General features: G+C 41.1%; 1 long non-coding RNA gene across 3 annotated transcripts in view; it reads left to right on the top strand.

Annotated features, from left to right (window-relative positions):
• LOC110360460 (uncharacterized) overlaps positions 1-21,112 on the top strand; it is a 101,483-nt gene extending 80,371 nt beyond the window's left edge. For 2 of the 3 annotated variants that reach the window (XR_010465930.1, XR_010465931.1), the window contains exon 7: positions 191-21,112. This is a non-coding gene — a long non-coding RNA (uncharacterized LOC110360460). The remainder of the gene's footprint in view (positions 1-190) is intronic. The other variant, XR_010465933.1, reaches the window with a different exon arrangement.
• The last annotated feature ends 116 nt before the right edge of the window (positions 21,113-21,228 follow it).

The raw sequence follows: 21,228 nt of genomic DNA, 5'->3' as shown, positions 1-21,228 counted from the left end.
AAGAACAGTCGACAGCAAACTCAATGGGAAGGGTTTGGCTCTCTCTTTTCTGGTGCAGGAGACCAATGATTTTAGAAAGTTCTGCCAATGGTCTCGTTGTTAAAAATGTAGCTAGTGCATCCAAAAAGCTCTCAGTCACAAATGAACATGGGTTTCTGAGAGCTTATGCCTGCATCCTCCCTCCTTCTAGGGTTTCAAAATATTTCTCAGCAAACCCTGCCAGAACCCACCACCGATGTGCTGTAGTTGTGAGAACACAAGAGAGAAGAAGCATCGTTTACATTCCCAGCACAAACATCAGGTGATGCAGGACAAGCTGGTCCAGGTCCAGTTTTCTTGAAGTGGTTTTTGACCAGAATTCTCAGTGAGGTGTCCAAATTTAGGCACCAATTCTCATGTTGTCTTTGTGGTACACCCAAACCACAGGTGGAGTCTATATGTACTGGGGTATGCGCAGATGACCATATGGCCTTGCTCTCTTACTGGAAACCGTTTAGAACTGACAGAAGGCAACGTAACATGGGCTTCCTACCTGGCACTGGGGCCCATGTTCCTGCCACAAAATGACTTCCATTACAAGAGTCAGAGAGCAAGAACTTATACACTACAGCATGAACCATGGTGTGCTGTGTTTCTTGAAGGGAGTAAGACCATCTAATTGAGGTGTCCATGGTCTTAAATAACTTGATTTTCCAAAGAACATGAAGACTGAGCATTTCCATTGAAGCTTAAGCAGGGAAGGAAGAAAAACTCAGCATCTTTTCGAATCACTGCACAGTTTGTGTCATTTCATTACCACCTTACCAAGTCTATGCTCTTAAAACAGGTCTTTATCCAATCCCTGGGTTGCTGCAAGCAAATCAGATACATATAGGTGACTGGCGTCAGTTCAATAATATGGGTTGTATCAAGACTCAGGATTTTCATATTTCAAAGGATGTTATGATTTTTAAAATCACAAACAGGAACATATTTGTGCGCAGACCCATGCTGTGTGTTACATTATCCACTTAGACTCATATTACAAAAATAAGCTGTAAACACTTTTGATGAAAGGACTGGAAACTTTGTTTACACCCTGAGAATGGACTTTTGTTTTAATGCCCAATTTCACTCTGGTATTTCACCTTTCCCCTCTGTTTTACATATATTCTGTCATTTAATTCCAGCTTGCTATTTATTTATCTTTGTGCAGGGAAAAAAACAAGGAAATTTTTTTTAGAAAAAGCATAAGTAAATACATTTACAAAAAAGGTGTTCACTCAGCTCTTAGCTAAATGTATGCAGCAAATCACAGTCTGTTTACCCTGAGAGTGTTTTAGTTGGGGTCTTAGGTGATTTCCACCAGCAATGAATGAGCGTTAGCTAAAAGCAAAATGAAAAACCTTTTACCTGTCAAGACATTAATTAAAGTTTAATTATCTCCTGTTTGCATAGTGCTTGGAAGATGTGAAAGTGTTTTGGAAATCCTGGCCACACTAAGGCCTGCACTGGCTACTGCTGGAGTAGCTTTTGGCATTAGAAATACCCAGTATGGAATCGGGGCTTACTGCATCGCATCAAGGTGTTGCTGTCTAAGGCCTGTCTGAGGTTGTGATGTTAACACACAAGAAATGCACATCCTGACAGGTCCATAAAAGCAGTTTTTTTATATAGTTTTTAAAGGCTGGAATCCATCCTAGCTGGCTAAAGCTTTCCCACAAATTAAACCTTGCCTCAAGGCCATGCTGTGCCAGAAGAAGTCAGTGCAAGCACCGTGTCTCTCACTGAATGGCCCAAACCACCTCAGCAAGGATGAGGTCTCCATCACGAGGTCCAGCATCTCGGACACTTTATGCAACAGAGCCCATCCTAAAGGCACCTAAAATAGGTCAGAGGATGAAATTTTGGCTTATTTAGTGTCCTTTGCTCTTGGGGCAACCACACCAAAGGCCTTCCTTCAAAGGTGGCTTGCACAGAGGAAGAGGCAAGTTGGTATTGGTCAGAAATATTGTCAAAATTATTTCCTCACTCCAGGAAGCCCAGCTTTTTTATGGATTTTATTGTTCTTTGCAGGCACTGTGGTAGAAGAAAATGTTAAAGGAGAGCTTTGAAGAAAGGAAATAAGCTAGTTGGATGGATATTTGTGGTAGGATCTCCTCCCAGCTCTGAGGAATAGGGTGTGAGAAAGAACATGTAGGAAGTGGGGTGATGGCTGGTGCTGTTACAAGTGGGTGACTGTAGGGTTGGGTGCTTGATCATGGAAGAGAGAGAGCCAAGTGTGCCCAACTGTGACCTGCATGGAAAGGGAGAACCAGCACCTTTGGCTGAACAGGACAGAGAAGGGGAATCTCATAAAGGCATTTAAAAAATCGGGTTTCATATTCAGACCAGGACCTTTTCAGAAAAGAAAGTATGAGGGCCTCCTTTTACTGTGTTTCAATCTGATTTCTAGAAGGAGTTTCCACAGATTTCTGATCATCATCTGAATTCTGACATTTTTCTGAACCACCATTTTTTTTTATTATTTACTTTTTTTTTTTTTAATTTATTTAATTTTTATTTAATGTTTACCCATCACTGTTTGCAAATGAGCGCTTTGGCTGCCTTTTCTCCCAGACTTTTAAACTGCCCAGGCACGATTAAACAGTAAAAAATGTCACAGAATTCACAGAGAGAGAGAATAATAGTGAAATCTGTTCCTAATTTTTTTTATATTTCATATGGGATGCAAACCGTTTACTCCATAGTAATTGCAGATGTTAGACTGAGACTGTAATAACGTATCTGGCAATAACTCTATTGCTTTACCACAAAAAGCTTCCCAGTAGCATTAAAAAGACAACAGAAACAATAGTTTCAACACATTCATATGTACTAGTATTCTGGAAGCACTCAAGCTACTGATTTACCATGTAAACTTTTGCTGGTGTATGCATGAACTCCGAATATTTTCTCATACTGTTGTTTAAGAGACGACAATCCCATATCCAGTCATGCAGTCTCTTAAATTTGCAGACAAGTTTTCCTTCTAATGTGTTATAAAGCTCTTTATGTCTTTTATATATCTCTCTCTTTATTTTTGCCTCTTTTTTAACATCGGTACATTCTGGTTTCTTTGCCCATTTCAACATAGTGTGCTGGATTGCAATTTTGAATTCAAATCTAAAATTCACTGCAGTTCTTGAAAACAATCTAAGAGTTTGCCTGGGTTTTGAGCTACTTGTGTAACAGAAATATATATAACAGGTGGTACATAAAGCAAATACCCTGAAATCAACCTCTCCAAGCTATGTGGATGCTCTTATCACACATTTTCATATGCAAGACACAACCAGACACATGTCACTGTGCCTTCAAAGTACCACATTTTTGTCACAGATGTTTTGCATAAATAAATGGTGTCATACAGGCTGATTAAATCAATACATCTGTATCAACTTGCAGTTCCTGACAGCATGTTCCAGAGGATATCTTCTGCTCCCACTGTACCCTTTGAAATTGTAGATATAAACAAATAATAATAATAAAAACACCTTGTTTTTCCCAGGTTAGCTTTTCATCTTTATCTAACAATAACAGTAGCTGCTCTGATTATCACAGAGAAAAATAACACAGAGATAATGTGGATGAAGCTGTTTCAGCGCAAGGTTATCCAGTCTGGTGGTACTTTAAACCACAGCTCAGCTCCAGTGTCATCAGATCCCCGAGCTGGAAAGTTCTTGTACTACAATTTAGGTTTTCCAGCCATTCCATTCTAATCCAATGCTCATACAGAGAAGTCTTATTTTCTTTCCATCCATTGTTGCATATTTGTGTGTTTGGTACAGTAGTGTGAGATTAGGAAATTTCAGTTTGAAAAAGGGCCTGGGGGCTGTGGTTTCTGGTTGTGTTCGCATTGCAAGGAGGTCACTTCTCCATTGATATTTGCTGAAAGTAATGAAATTCATAGCATGCCAGTAATAATATCACGTTGTGTATCTGTTCTGTGCGCCTGGATGTCTTCAGATTCTTTATCTATCGTGTGTGAGTTTAGTAATGGTACTAACAGTGTGAGATCAGAACTGGGAAGGGGGATTTTAGGGACTTTACAGCTACCAGGAGAATAAAAAATCCCATAGATAATGTTCACAGTTTTCTATTTAAATTAATAGCAAGTAAACAGATGAGTAACATATGGTAAAAATAACAATTTTTGGCACAGAAGACAGACTCCCATTAGGATTTCAGGATCACGTTCTCCTCTGGCTGCCCACTTCTGCCTCCATTCCTGGGTTTCCATCGTTTATGGAGCACTTAACGAGCTGGTCTCACTATGTCACCATGTGCCTGTGCCATCCCTAGATGCAGCAAGTCAAGTGATCTAGCCAAACTCAACACAAGCTGCTATCAGGCTGAATTTTGGACCCCTGCTGCCAGCTATACTGATTAGATTTATTTTTGTATTTTATTGTAGTTGATTTGGTTTTGAAAATAGACCTAAGCCTCAACCCTGTATCCACAAGTTGATGAGTATTAGAGGTAATCATGAATAAACCCAGCACATGGCACACCAAGGCATAAGCACTTTTGAAAAAAGCAATATCAATGTTACCTTTGGCTTTTACATGTCTTTGGTGTCAGATATTGCCAGGACCCCACACAAACTGGAAAAACAAAACAAAACAAAACAAAACAAGCCTCTTGGAATCAGACTAGACAGGTTATAAGTACTAATAGTCAGGATTTCTTAGCATCATCCTCCCACAACTCTTTTTAGGTAGTTTACAGGGTCAACATCAGAGACAGCATCTGAGCACCTTTCTTATAAAACTATAGCGACATAAAGCTATAAATGAGCAAACAATTTAGGAAAGAATGAGTGAGAAAGTGTATATTCCCTCTCTCCAAAGATACGACGTTTTTTGGGTAGCTGGGATATTTCTGCATTCATTATATGCATCTTGGCTTGGCTTCTCTTCAACCTCCAAGTTTTACAGAAATGTATCTCCGTATCACTGTGACCTTCCAAAGACATCAGTCTGGCTAGGAAATCCAGAGAATTTCTGGCGTAGAGGGTACTGACTCACTCATTGTTCCTGTTCATTGTCAGTTCAGGAATTTCCTCTGGTTTGGTTGGTAGGAAACAATCCAGCCAATGGCAGTTGTTGGTATTTTGCTGTTGTTTGCCAGGAGTCTAAACCCCAAAATATTTTCTCTTCTCAACAGCATCATGTTTCTGATTAATCAGGGTCAACTCTTCTTTTCTCGCCTGACCTCTAGTAGTGACCCCAATGTTCCTTTTAATTTCCTTGATCTATTTGCTACATTCCCAGCCGGGTCTCCGGAGTGTTGAAGGTTGAAAATAATTTCCAAACACCTTCAGCTGAGTTGTGGTTCCAGTTAAACTGGTCTGAATCAAGACTCGCTCTGCAGTAATCGCTGGGCAAAATTGACGTGGGAGCCAAACCACAGTTTATGACATTAGGGATTATGTCTTTCAAGGGGAAAAAGAAAGCTCTCTCATAATTTCTATAGTATTTCCCTTGCCTTACTAAGCCAGATGCCTCTCTGTCTTCCTCATCAGCGGAATGTCCTCTTTATAAAGATGTTTTCCCAGCTTCCTTCATCAGAAGATATCAAGACAGAAGAATGACTGTATTGGCTGGAGCATGGTCATGGGATGTGGGATCTGCTGCTGCGTCTCTGGATGGCTCCATCCATCCTCTTCACCATGAAATCCAGACAGACAACAGGGACTATTTTTGAGACATGCTTCTGGGGAAAGAGATGGAGCTGGTCTTATTTTTACTAAAAAAAAAGTAAGACAGCAAGGGAATGGCTAACATCCTCACTAAAACAGATATTTCAAGCTGGATGTCACCTTCTTTCCAGCTAACCATGCCTTCTCCGAAGGATCAGTTCTGATAGATGTCTGCTGTTTCAGTTGGCTGCATCTGGGAGGTATAAACTCCATCAGAGATGAGCTCAAGCTGTGAAGTTCGAAGAGGCTGGTGGGGTCTGAGCTTTTGGGGCCATGCTCAGGACCTCAGGAGTCAGATACTGCTCAGCAGGGAGCAGGGGAGCTTGCTTTGACACAGAAGGTTTCTGCATGGGGAGGCCCAGATGATGGATTTGGACTTGAAAATGTAACCATAATATATTTACACCATAATGTATATAATGGGTGTGTGTATGTGTGTGTTCGTGAAGGAATGTTGGAAGGGGGTTTGTGCAATAAGGCATGATTTATGTCGGCTGCGTAGAGGATCTAGCCTCCTTTTATCCCATCTGAAGAACCGTCTGGGAATTTCATCACAGTAGGAAAACAGGGAGGTGAAAAGGCATCCTTGCTTTCAGTGATCTAACCCAAATCCAGCTCAGTAGCATCTGAGAGCAGGTTACCACAAGCATAGTCCTGGTGCCAGGACTTCAACAGTTTCCATTTCCCCATAAAGACCAGCTCACATATCCAGCGGAGATGAACAAAATTTCCATTTGCCATGGTGGGCTCATTAGTTACAGGTAAAAGTTTGTTCTCCTTGCTGGCTAAATCCTTTAAGGGTACTTTGGGTCCATTCCTAGTCCAATTAAAGTCAATAGGAGCAGGATTGGGCTCCAGAAGGTATTATTCTTAATTTAAACATTAATAGTTTAACTCTCTGTTGTTAATAATAATAACCCCTTGGAAAATTCGGGCTGAAATCCGTTTCCTTGCTGAATTTCTTTTCTCCCATCAGGCATGCAAACTGGTTTGTTATTGTTGGGTTACTCTTGAGTGTTTTGGGTTGCACACACTGGTTTGTTATTGTTGGGTTGTCCTTCGGCTCTGGGCCACGCACACTAATTTGTTATTGGAGTGTTGCTCTAAGCTACACACTCCAGTTTATTACTGATGGGTTGTTCACTGTGTGTTGGGTTGCTGTCCTTGTTTTACGATTATTATTACTGAGGTCTTTTGTGAAACTCCTACCCACACAAATAGAAGGGCAGGAACTGTGGCAAATTTAACGCAATGTTTTGGGTTTAATGCATTTTGCTTAACTTTTAAAAGGGGACTAATTAAGGCTTTCAGAATTAGGAAACCAGCTTCTTACTTTAATATGGTTTAGAATACCATTTCCTTCCCTACTTCCTTTTCTTCCCACATCCTTCTTTTGAAACATAACTTTTTATAGGTATCCTATCTTCCATCTTAATGCTCCTGTTAGCTTACCACTGGCCTTACAGGAAAAACTTCTTTATGGAAGATTTCCTTTCAGGTTCAGTGCAAAAGCAAATATTCATGACCCTTAGTCTTAATACTTACTTCTCTTATGTCTTCATTTCATTTTGGTTCATACATTGATGATAGGAAAATTAAAAAAAAAAAAAAAAGAAAGAAAAAAAAAAGACAAAAAGATTGGAAAATACGTGTTGGACAGGAATCTGGTATAATTACATGACATAAACCAAAATTTTTCATTTCCATTATTACTGAACAGTGTAATATTGGATACAATTTTAATTTTCCTGGTTCCACAAGCGATGCCATTGGTGATCTGGCAATGTTAATTTGGTGAAACTGAACTGTTTTACCAGGTCAGAAGTAACTGTGAAATAAAACACTATGATATAGAACAACTAAGACCTTTCAAATTACCACTGTTTGCATCTTATTTTCCTTTGTCAAACATTTTTTTGTACCATTAAGCTTCTCTTAGATTTAAAAAAAAAAAAAAAGAGTTTGAGTGGAGTAGGTATATCACTCTTTGGCAAAGGTGAAATAAAGGAGCTATGAAGTGAATAGGGCTGCTTTCCACAGCAGTCGTTATTTATCTGTTCTATTAATATATTTAAACAAAGAAGGAGAGAACTCTTGGGTAATTAATGTGGTATTACCTGCAAGACCTGTCTCTCTTCCATGTATACAACTAGGTTTGTGTGTGTTTTCAATCCAGTTAAATGACTGTAAAACCTGAAATGTGAGCTGAAGAGACCTCCTCATTGCTATATCTAACTGCCTGCTATCAAAGCTGACCACATCAGTCTTGTTGAGCTCCATCTTGAAACCAGTTAGGGTTTTATTCTGCATTCCCTGCTCCTCTGGGCACATCTGAACAGCGGTCATGGACCGGACATTCACTGCAGACATGAACATGGAAATGTCCTTGAATTTTTTTCTCCACATTGTCTACCAAACCCCAGAGAATGCATGTTTGCAGCTTAGAAAGGGAAGTGATTATTAGGTTTGTTTTAAGAGGCCAGCTAAGGTGCAGCAGTTCAGCCCTCAAAGTCATGGGCAGATTGGGAGGAGACCAACCAGGGCTAAGCAGTAAATCTCTCTCAGACTGGCTTCTCATCTCTGGGCAAAAGCTGACCAGAGACTAAAGAAGCATTTTCACTATCCTGCAACACAAAAGTTGCACTATTGGTGTAAAAGCCCTCACTGGTTGGGACATTTGCACCACATCCCAGCTCCATTCTGGGAAGCGAAATACATTTTAAGCACAAATTTCCAAATAACAACATGTCATGCTCCCCACAGATGCTGCCTGCTCCTCAAAAAAATAGCAGTATCTTTTGATTTTCCTAGCCCAAACACCACTTGCTTCAAGTCTTTATTTTCCTTTTGATAGAATTCATTTTCTGAGGGCCGCACGGGCATGGCTGGGGCTGGTTGCCTTCAGCAGCATGCTCCATGCCTGAATAAATGGAGCAAGGGGGCTTGGTGCCAAATCCTGCCCTCAGATAAACACTCCCAATGTTCATTGACTTCTCCACAAGCTGCCAGTGCATATCTTGAGGGCAGCGCTTGGCCTACGGATGTGTTGTTTTGGTTATTTTGCAATTCCAGTGCAGAAATGGGTTTTTTCCTCTCTGAAGGAAAGGAGTTCAGTGCCACATCGCAGCCAGCTGGTAGATGAAGCCCAGCGGGTTTATCGGCAATGACTTAACTACTGGGCTGTGTTGGGAATCTCATGTTTTACAGCTGGGATATAGGATCTCTGATATGAACACCCCAGGATTTATTGGTCCCACAAGGACTTGGGGTTTTCCTGGCAGTGCAGTTCAGAGAGTCAAGAGAAGTCAAAGGTTATCTTTTGTAGGGTAGTATGGGATTTACCAGCTGACCCTTCCCCCCTCCTCTGGTTCATCTGCTAGAATCATTAACGAGCTTTCCTTTACCCTCCAGAACTGTTAGTGTCTTTTTAGCACTGAGATCAAGTTACTGACCTTTGCGGTGCCAATATACCTTGAGGATTTCAAGAGCTCTGGGGTATTTTCAGTGTTAAAAGGAACAACATGAAGAAAGATGAATAGGTGTCTCTCTTGCCCAAAATCAAGCTTCATGTTTTTATCCCTTGTTAAAGTGAGGCCTTGCTTGTTTATATGTCACCATTTTGAGGGATTTTTTTGTTTCAGAAAAAGCTTCCCTTTTGCAATGTGTTGAAAAAAAATGGGGAGGAAAGTGGGATGTAAAAATGAATTAATGCCGAACTGGGGATGGTGCTTTCCATCCCAGGGAATCAGGAAGATGCTGTTGGTCCCACTTAGGAATGATAAGGAAATTATTTTGGCGTTTAACCACACTGGAGATCATTTCACATCTCTCCCAAGCTTTCTGCAGGTGACACACAGGGTCTGCTGAAGTCCTTCTCTCACCCTGTTGTGCCTGGAGGTGGACAGCAGGATTTGGGGGAAAATCGGCAGGCAAGAATTGCTGTTCCACTCTCCAGATGGGCTCTCCACCCCTCCAGCCCCTCCATCAGGTCTCCTTGCACAGGTTTCAGCAAGTTTTGTTTTCAGTTAAACTCATTTTGGAACAAGGCCACCACAAAATTAACAAAGAAATAATAATGATCCTGCACCATCTAGCTGGGCTTTTCCCGCTGTATCAAAGAACAGCTCTCAGAGGTCATTTAAGGCCTCTTGGTGATGTCCCTTCCTCTCTTCTCCCATCCCTTGCCCCATACATCAGCCACCTAATCACTTGTGAAACCCAAAGCAGGGGGCTCTGATGTTATTGCATTACAAAATCAAGATTTATCTGAACATGAGAAGCCTCTCAGGGTTTTATGATATGCATGGCGCCATTCCTTTCTGTTAACCTATTTGTTACTTTTATACTTGGGAACTTTTTATCATTCTTGACACCCCTCCATCTGTTCCCCACCATTCAGAAGCTGGGGGTCTTGTTTCACAGGACAGCAAGGATGAAATCACTTCATCTCAATCATGGGTTACAGTAATTAAGTAACTGTTTGAACACTTGGATTTTGATATGCTTTTGGGATAAAGTCCCTGGGCTTCCTTTTATTCCCATCCTTCACAGAATTTGACTCTCTTACAGCTACTACTCCACCAACTATTGACTTTAAAATTTAATATGTTTTCTTTTTTATTCTAATAACAGAAAGAATCTGAATATCACACTTCTTTCTTGTAAAAGTAAGGCAGGGGACAAATGTTCTCAGGCATTAATTATACCAGATTATCTGATATCAGGATCCAGAAAGTAGATTTTTAATGCATAGTATAAAGTGCAAAAAGAAGTCAGGGAAAAAAAAATCTCTTTGTTTTCACAGCAACATCAAGCCATTTGGAACCTGTTAACAGAGCAAAACAGTTCCAAGACTCTATTGGTTAATAGCAATTATAGTGATGCAACAACCAGTTCAGTGACATGACCGACACCTTCTTGCCAGCACTTTTAATGATCTAGTTAAAAAGTTAAACTCTGTTTGCATTACATGGAACCCATCAGGAAATTGGAAAATATTGTACATGCTTCAAGCTCTGCTGATTCCAGAGCCAGACCCTCTGTGCATGCTGCTTCACTGCAAGCCTGTATTGGCAAAACACAAGAAGTTCCTGCATGTTGTTCCGTAGATGACAATATGCAGATACATGAAGAAAGGCTCATGGATAGGGCATTTGCTTCATTAAATCTGAGTGGGTTTTGCACTCAGCTCCAGCCCAGTGGATCCTGAGTTTTTTGTGGAACACACCATCACAAAGCACATCGCAACTGCACAGCAATTGTCCTGCAAACATCACCTATCCCTTGTCTAGACCTGGCTGGAGCTGACACTCTCTGCAGACCCTGGTGTCTTCTCATTGAAGGTCTCAGAGGAATGGCAGAGACTGGGTGACTTCACTCCATAAACCAAGATCTGACCAGAGCTGCTGGAGCAGGTCTTTGACCAGCAAATGTTTTTATTAATTAAGGTCAGGTATGTACATGTCAGGTATGGAGCTGTAAGAAGGATTATAAAAGTGTCTATACAAAATGTGAGTATAAATACAGCTAAGTATCTGCCAGGTCCTCAGCTGAGTGGACTTTGCTCCCAAAAAAGTATTTTCTTGCTTCAGAGGGAATATTTGTAACACAAAGATTGGCTCCACCTGACTGTAGATGCAAATGTGCTGCAGACACTGATGCTGAGCTAAAACATGAGAAGTTCAGAAAGTTAGTAACTCAGCATGATTGAAGGAAATTTTAAGTCTTTTGCTAGGTCTTAGTAACATGGCTCTCTGCTGGCTTTAAAGTTCAGTTTAAAAAATTAGCCTCTTCTGCCTTATTTAGACTCTGTGCCCCAGCCTCACTGAGCAAGAGAGCTGGGAGGCACAACAATTTAGAGAAGTTCAAATAACTAAACTGGCCGTGACCTGAACTAAAACTAATAGTTTGTGTTTGTGATGGCTACGAGAACGGCATCTGGCTTACATTTAAATAGAGGGCTATTCAATAAAGCCACTGCTTCTCAAAACTGCACAGAAGCAAAGATTAATTATTGCAACTAATGACGTTTCAGCCATTCATGCACCCAAGGGAGAAAGGCAACCCCCTGCCCCAAGAAACTAATAACAACAACAAAATCTTGCAGAAAGCCCAACAAGGGAGAAACACCAAGGACATATTGTTGTTCCTGATACTCTGCCCAGGCATCCTAAACATGGAATTAAATATAATCTTTACCAGCAAACTCTTTTTGCTTGTTGTCCTCCCAAAGGAGAACCCAGAGTTTCAAATTGGCTTTTAATAGCAACACTGAGAACCCAGCCTCTATGTCTTCCAGCGTCTTAGGAGATCATGTTTCACATTTCACTCATTCCTCAGTGTGTTGGCACAGCCTAACACTGGCTTCAGACATTTGGTATTTGAAACAGAAAATCTTGGTGTTTCATTCCTTGCCTCACTTCTCTCTGTGTTTCTCCAGCATCATATAATATTGACAACCCCTGCCTGTAAAGAAAGGCCAGGTTCTCTCGTTTATTCAGCTGCAGGCTTTAAAAATGTAGAATAGGGGTTTTGTTCACAGGAGAGAGCAACTGGCAGTGAACTTTTTCCTTCTTTACATAAAAGTAGGATAGCACAATAAACAATGGTAAGTGAAGTGGGACCCAAGGTATGTATGCACATATGTAATATTCAGCTGGCTAGCTTTTTAGTGCCCCAGTTTCAGGGTACAAACCTGCTCCCATTTGTGTGAGCAATTCATATACTTTAATAATCTCAGGTCTTGCACCTTCATACATCAAAATTTGTAGGGAAAGATCTGGCCATCCATATGCCTCATGGTTTGGTGAATCATATACTGAAGCATGCCAGTGACCACAGTGACCTATACTTTTTAAATGCAGCATTTCTTGAAGCAGTGTTTCAGCATCAAGAGGTTGACTCCCATTCCATCGTGGTGACGGGGAAAAAATGAATCACATTATGTCTCTGTGAGTATAAAATTGAAATCAATGAAGATCTATTGCTTTTCCTTCATAGAGGAGCCAGTCCCATCTTCCCCAATTCCTCTGTTCAATCTCCCTGTCCCAGCTGTTCTACTCACCTCCAAACCCTGGATGAGCCAGACTTGGATGACTTAGTCACCCAAAGAGGCCACAAGTTTTGGACAGACCTTGTTAACCCCTGCTGTTCAATAGACATGACTTTGATGGGCGTACGAGTAGGTTGAGCAGGTGCATTCCTGTAGCTGTGGTCCCCATGGCTGGGTGTGACATCCCCCATCTAAAGGAGGGTCCAAAGGAAGGAAGAAGTGTCCATATGGAGGAAAGCAGAGATGACACAACATTGCTCTGAGAAGTCACAAGGTGCCAGCACTTAGACAGCAAAAACAGGAATAAAATTGCAGGTCTACCATGAATGGTGCTACAAAAGCACTGAAGAGCTCAATTTGTGTAAGCCCAGCCTCGTCAAGTGGTGGGGAGCAGAGAGGACGGAGCACACTGACATCATCTCCCAAACATCATTACACATTATTAATACTGTTTCCCTCTGCTTCTGATCTTCCTTTGGGGAATTTTCATACTCCTTTTGGCCATAAGCACAAAAGGGATGAGAAATGGAAAACAGGATTTTGGATGGCTATTGCATCTGTTGTGACAAATGTATAGCAAAGTCAAGCTTTAAAGTGAGCTGTTTGCTTGTTGGAGTGTAGCAGCTCTGGAGCTGTCATCGGGTGTAGTATTGTGTAAATATATATTCAGGCACTTCTTATGGAAGTGGATATGTGACCCAATAGGCTTTATTTAGCTCCTTCTGGCAACTGTGGGAATGCATTTTTTTGGCATATACAAGAGCAATCAGAGTAGATTCAGCCCTGTAGAATTAAGGACTTAAGAGGGATGTAGAGATAACAAGTGCCTCATTTGGAGGCCGAGGTTTTGCCCAAGAGGGAGGTGAAGTCCTGAGCCACTACAGAAAACAGGGGCTTTTTTTTCTTCAAAGCATGTCAGGTTTTTCCTTCATTGCTCAAGGTAGCAAAACGGTGTGACTCTACACTGTGGGTTAGTATGGAGAGATCTGAATTTGCTTTACGTGGAGGCTTCAAAAAGAGAAATATCCTGTGGCGGTCCACGTTGCTACTTACCATCTCCTTTGTAACTATGGCAGGGTCCAGATGAGACATCTAGATGCTCTGAGGCCCTGGGGAATCAAAATGTGACACTTTGGGGCTGCAAAAAAGGTCCAGGTTTGAAGATTTTAGGTAAAAAGTTAATTTTTAAAAAGCAGAATGTTTTGATAAAAACAGATTTGTTTTCAATTAACTAAAAATTACTTTGGGCTGAAGAATGTTCTTTACAAAGACAATTGAAAGGTTAGTTTTATATTAGAATAATTATATCAGTTAATAAATATATTCATTTTATGTATTTATATTTATTCAAAACTTGTTTGATGTTATTTGAAGAACCCATCACAACTAGCTTTAAATTTGAGATTGTTCCTTTTCCCTTCTTTTATTGGAAACTTGGGTTAACTTAAAATTCTCCTTTTCTGATATCAAGAAATAAAGTATTTAACATGTCCCAAGAAATTAAATAACATCAGAAAAAAAAAAATCTAAAAGCTCTTACTGAGCTTTGTCCAAAAAATCTGACTGTGGTGCACTTCCTTTCTTTTGTCTGATAACTCGAAGTTAGAATTAAATAAAACCGATGATAAGCACATCCCAAAGGCAGGGACAAGCAGTAGGGTTCAATAGTCACTTTCTGGAGGTCTCTGTCTCAGATATGGATCAGATTTCCTCCTGTTTACATGTAAGAAGGTTGTGAAGATCTGCAATTTCAAGATACATCTGGTTCCCGCATCAAATTAAACAACAACTAAAGCCTGAGTGCTGGGGCAGATTTTAAAAATGTAGGAATGAATGTGTGTTTATATAGTATTTGCATTAATGCTTCCTACGGTTTATTTTGAAAGTGAAGAAAGAACATTGCATGGTAGGCAATTTAACCCAAACAATATCGGTTTAAAGTTAGGGGCATGCTCCTTGGAATATTTTCTTAGTGTTTTGAAGTGTCCACTTGAAGAGGGAGTGGGAAGGGGAGGGGGAAGAAAAGGATTGTTCTGTCTTCTGCTCTGTGTTTGGCCTGGCTCAGTAGGGCTATTGCTGTTGCTCATCTGGTATGGATTAGTCCTTCTCTCTCACACTCTGTCAACTTGGGTGTTCTGCATGCAGGCTGTTTCTGCAGGGGTCTTGGTTTTGCTTTTTTTAACGGCAGGAAGTGCCCCACTCAGACCACATGTGAAATTGTGTGGGAACAGTGGGGGGGGATGAAAGAGCCCCATCAAACATACCAAAAATGTGGGTGGAGAGACAGGGAGCGTAAGCGGAGAGATACCAGCTGAGTAATTTAACCTCCTGGGCTGGCCAGGCTGGGGACACAGTGGAAGTTTGCTGCCTTAAAAGTGTCTGTTGCTCGTGACATCAATTTCTGATATTTTTATATCGGGGGGCTGTTGGAAGTGTAAGGGATTACAGCTGCAGCTTAATTTGTTCTAAATTTCCTGCTAGCCTCACCAGACATGTACAGGAAATAGGCAGTAAATGTTTAATAGGTAATACCTAACTGGACAATTAACAGGTGCTGTCACATTGAAAATCCAAGCCTGAGTGTGCGGGTGCACCTTGGGGACTTGGAGCATCGTCAGCAGTGCTGCCTGGGTAGCATCCGCACAGAGCTGCATCCCAGCACAGTGGTACCCAGCCTGGAGATGCCAGAAGTCCCTCACATTCCAACATTCCCCCCCATTCCGATGTCCATGCTTGGATCCAAGGAGATTTTTTTATTTTTAAACCTCTCTCTGTTGATTTTGCTGTTTGCACGAATAAATGCAACCACAGCAACTGGTCCAGGCTGCAGTGTGGGATGCTGGGAAGCCTCCTTGCATCTATTTAGTGTTCAAACTCCTTGCTTGTTGTTCACAGCCTGGAAGGGGAAAATCCAATGCTTATTAAGTGATAGAAAATGGTAACCTGTTTTTCTGGGTCAGAATAAATGTGTCTGTCCTGCCACTCCTGTTCTACCACAGACCAGCAGATGCCTTCAGACAAAAATAAAATTGCAATGGGCAGAGTGTATTAAATTATCTTTCCCTTCTGCACTTTCTCAGCTTCTGGCAGCCAGCAGGTATGGGGTTTCCTGATCCGGAGTCTGTATCTGGACTTTTAATAGTCATTGATGGATGCTTTTTTCCTAATTTCAAATTATATAGATATATATATATTTTTTTTTTTTTTTTTCTGCTGTCCATAAAATCCTGTGGCAACAAGTTCTACAAGTTAATAGCATGTTCTGTGAAAAGTACTTAAAATTATTTTAAATCTCAATGTTAAATGTGACTTTAATCAAATAGGGGTTTTTACCAGTAGAAAGTAATTTCTAAATAAATTATCCACAGGATTTTCAAGATCATGAAAATCAGATGGTGTCAACCAGACACAGTTCCTGGGATTGACTTCTCTTTCTTAAGATGCCAATTAAATAAAAAAATATTTTTATTATTACACAATTTCTATTTATATATTATTATTTCTATTAAATTCTATTGCATTATAAATAGTATTATACTGCAATTATTTTGCTGCAATGGCAGTAATCCTTTGCAATTTTGCATTTATCAGCAGATAAAATATTAGAGAATAACCCTTTTTCAACCTTCAACCTCCTGTAATGATTATGAGCTTGCAATTAAGTTCTGATTGTTCAGAATAATTGTATTTCCAATGAAGGTAGAATTAGGTTAATTGAATTGCTGTTATTACCTTCAGAGCAATATTGTTTTAATATGTTTGGCCGACATAAAGCAAACCTCTCCTTTGGAATTTGCTTTTATTAAGTTCAAGTCCAATCGAGTTCAAAAGATCCTCCTGTAAAACCTAGCTGTCCCCTAATAGTGCATGACTAATGTCCTACACTTGGCTTTCCTATAAATCGCTCTCTTTACTGAGCAATTTCTGTGTCAATACTCAGACATCCTTATCAGCACTTGATGTTCAAGTAAACCAACTCTTGTTAATGACTACACGGATGGGGAGGGGTGAAAAAAGTAACATTGCACAGACCTCGAGACTCCTGCTCCATCTGAACTTTGAAGTCCAGCTGTTAATAGCAGCGTTGACTACTTACATAAAAATGTGTAGTAAACTAAACTGACATTGTCTGATTTCAAGTGATTGGTTTAAACCATCCCAAATGGCCAAAGCTTCCACCTTTTTTTCATCTCTCTGTCTCGGAGCCTGTCACTCAGGATGATTAACGTTGTTTTGCGATAGGAAGGCTATTGTCCTAGCCTGAAAAAAGTAAACATTTTTACAGTTGGGAGCAAGAAAAATTTCAATCAAGTTCCCTTTCGCATGAAAAAGGGATCTCCAGCTGCTGTTTATTATCTCTCTGTTTACATCACACATGTGCATGTGGAGGACAAAGTAGTTCAATAAATTACTTCTCTACTCTCGAGTTGGCCATTACAGGCTGCCAGGAACAAAAGCATTTAATGGTTTGTTGAATGCCTCTGAATGTTCCTACAGTCATTTTTAACTCTCACCAAGTAGCTGATCTGCTCTCATCTGCTTTACCACTTCGTTGAGGTCCCAGAGCATTTTTTGCATTGCATGCGGTAAAATGAAAGTGAGATAAATTATATCCATGCTCCACTGTTATAGCAGTTAATACATAGCAGCATGGGATCACGTATCACACTGGCCTATCTGACATTAGGGATGTGAATTGTCACCCTGGGATTGCCTTCCATCAGGTTTGATAAAGTTACCAACACCTCGCTTTTATACTCAGTAATTTACCTAATATCTCCATTTCTGGGCTTCTGGTAGACAGGGGTTGATGGTTCAGCTCAGCACAAAGCAAATGGAAGCAATGTCCTTCCCAGATAGGCAATTCCTTGCTTTGTCCATCATATACTGAACCTCTTTCATTATGCTCCAAGCTGTCATCAAACAAATGTTGTCCAGGGTGTAACCAGGCATGCAGTAACAGAAATCTCAGTAGTGTGTGCAAGTTGGGCCTAGCACACAGGAAAATTCAGATATTCTGTTTTTATTTAATATTCACGTCAGTTGGCACTGAACAAGAACATCTAGGTTTTCAACAAAATCAAAAAGGCAAAGCACTGCAAGGAGGGCTGGCAGTACAGTGATATTGGGCTGAAACACAAGCTTCCCTTCTCCTAGCCATTTTTACAGACCTCTGGGAGTGAAATGTATTAAATTTACTGGACATGCTGGACCCAGTTCAAGCTCTGGGATCAGTTACCATAGATCTGCATCCAAGCCCTACATCTTATCACATAGCAAGTCCATCCAGCCAGCAGGTGTGACTTTAACATTAACAATCCACTTCCCATTCACTTGCTGTCATCCCAACAAAAAGCTGGAAAGTTCTCTCAATGGTCTTTCAGAAATAGAGGTTTCAAAGCGTAGGATGTACTTGTAAATACACTTTAAAGCAACACCACAAAAAATGGTCTTTAGGGAATTAAAACTTGCAATATGGGAGAAAATCCACAATTGGAGCCCACCTCAACATCATCTCAGAGGAATGTTGTCATGAAAAGAGGTCTAGCCCCTGTCATTCTGATACAGATTAAGGATGAAAAGTTGGGGGGAGAACCCCAAAAGAGCTGCCTGCACATTTATTTAGGTTTTCAAAAGAGAAGTAGCAGCTAATATTTATGTAATTCTAAAATATTTGGATACCTTTCTTTGGCCTGCATTTGGGCTCAAGTAGACAGTGCATCACAACGAAGAAGGCAGTTGTCTTTGTAGCATCAGGAACAGAAGCAATGAGGAGCAGGAATTTCCCACAGACAGCTTGTTCTGGTGCAATTTTCCATCCCAGGTTTCTTAACTTAAGAAATGTGAATATTTATAAGCCTCACAAACCAAATGAACTCTGGGAGGATCCTCTGACCAAAACCCAATATTTTTCAGACTTGCTGGTGACCACGTTCAACTGAAGTTTCACGAAGACTGAATTAGCACAGTGGTTGCAGTCAGTCAAATAAAGACACTGACTTTCTTGATTCATTCTTGGCTAAGATCAATCTCTTGTACATTCCTACCTTTCACCCCTTACTCATTAAGTGGAAAATCCAAAGTTTCCTTTACTCAGGTTTGAGCTTGGACTGATGTGATGTTTACTGACTGAAACAGTGGTTTTCAAACGACATCAGGAACATCTGGCCTCCTGGCTTGGCAGAGAGCCCAGCAAATTGCCAATCCAAAGGCCCAAGTTCATGAACAGCTTTGGGGCTTTCATTCTGTAACAAGAAAACCCTGAGGGCAGTGGAGATAGTACTACTCCTCCCTATTTAATTGTGCTGCTTTGCTACCTGTGTGCTCCACAGCTGACCTCTATTTGCTCCCAGAGTCCTCAGACCAAGGTCCTGCAGATGTCCATCCAGGCTGTGCTATGGTGCCCTTGTCTCTCTCTACATTCCCATTGTGTCCCATCACTTTCAACAGCTCCCGCTGGCACAGGTGATGGGAGCCATGAGGCAGATGAGACAGAGAAAGTTTGTCCTCCCTCCAAGCAAGGACAACACACATCCCTGTGTATCCTGAGAAGGTCCCACCCTACCATACTTTCTGTGTTTCCATCTGTCTTAGGGACTGCTAGTTCCTAAGGCACCTGAAAAGCCTGTGCCATGCAAAGGATTAAACTCAAGGCTCCAAACTCTTGGTTTGAGCAGCTGACCAGAAGACCAAGCTGACATTTTGTCAGCAAAGACCACCTGGAAAACCCAGCAGCAGCAGATGTTCTGCATACAGAAAGCATTTGAATCTACTGCAGTTTACAGCTCCACACAGGTTTCAAAAGCTAATTCAGTAATACTTTACTTGTGTGAGTTGCTTCTTCTCCAACAAGTAAATCCATTCTCTCCAGAAAATGGATAAGTAAGACTTCACCTGCAACATGAGATTGGATCTCACTCTGAGGAAGCTTAAGTATTATGACCTGGGCCCATCTGGTTTGGATCACATCCTCTGTAACGAGTTGTTGACTGGAGCATAAAAACTTAACCAGTGCTATGCTGCTGAGGTATGCATTGCTAAACAACAAGCAGTAGATCCCTGTTTATGTTCTGTATATATGTCATTGCAACATACCTTGTCTAGGGAAACAACGGTGCTTGTTTACATGCAGAAATTCTCTGAAGGTAGAGGAGCTGTGGCTTTCACCGCATGGAAAATGCATGTGGAGAGGGTCACGGTCAAGTTAAAAGTTTGTTTGTTAGAAAACAAATCACAAAACATGGCCCTACAGGGATTAGCACCAGTTGTCTTGAACTGGTTAGTGAGGTGAGGGGGACAAGCAGCCAGGGGAAAAAAAAATGTTTCCAAAAATCAGTGACTGACTGCCAAGAGAACAGCGCGTCTCCGTCCTGACCTCCCATGAGCTCTGAACTCTGCTGGCACTGTCCAGCCTCCTTCCCTGAGAAATGCAAAGCTTATGGAGAAAGTCATCTTTGTTTCATGAGATATTTACATTAGAGAAGGGAAGGTCTTTTGTATATTGTCCCTGACCTTTGCAAGGAGGAGGGGGAATTGTAATCAGGTTTCACGATCACAATTTTCACAGCTGCACATAATAATTTGATTCAGGTATTTGATTCATGCACTGAAGCTGAAAACTTGTCTAGAACTAACAATTGCTCTGGTTTCCCACAGACTGTTCTGCAGAGATATACCCTCTGCCTGCCCATTGACCTGGGCATGGACCATGCATGGAAACCTTTAGTGCTGAACACTGTAAGAAAGGGAAAAGGAATCAAGAAGTTAAATTAAAATGTCTGTGCTTGGCACTCTGTTGTGTCTGATGATTTTTTTTTCTTCCAAACACTCACAAATGAAAAGGAAGAGCTAATAGGAGTTTGGCTCCATGTGCTCTTCCTGAGACAGAGTGGGGTCTACAGAATTTCCTGCTCCTGTGCCGCTATCTTAGAAAGGCTTAAAAACATAGCCAGGTCCAAGAAAAATCAAAGGACATCTCTGAAAAGGGATGCAGAATTTCCAAATCCAAGGGTGGGAGCTGCATTGATATGGCGAATTACATGGAGGTGGAAAAAGGAAGCAGGTTCAGTGTAAGATTTCACATGGCCTTTGGTGCCTCTGCAGTGTAATGGGGAGATGGGGTGGGGGTGCCTGGATGTGGGAGAGGAAAGATTCAGGCTCCTTATTTCCTCTCTAACAAAACACAGTCACCATTTCAAATACTGCCCTACATGACAGTAACATGTAATTGCACTGAAGTCCATGGTTGGAAGATTTGTCCCTCCAGTGCTGAAGCTATCGGGATTTTAATGTGTGGGGTCTCCCTCTCATGATGTCAAGGCACTGTGGGTCAAAATAAGGCAGGGTGGATCAGACAAAAACTTTTATTCCCCAAAAGACTGCAGGTGTTTGTCCTACCTGGAAAACTACACATTCACTTGTGCATGTGTGTTTACCTTACCCTTGAGTTAGGGAT

Source organism: Columba livia, chromosome 13 (genome assembly GCF_036013475.1).
Source record: "Columba livia isolate bColLiv1 breed racing homer chromosome 13, bColLiv1.pat.W.v2, whole genome shotgun sequence".
Lineage (NCBI taxonomy): Eukaryota > Metazoa > Chordata > Aves > Columbiformes > Columbidae > Columba > Columba livia.
The sequence above is the reverse complement of the archived record's forward strand: the minus strand, read 5'-3'. Positions and strand labels throughout refer to the sequence as shown.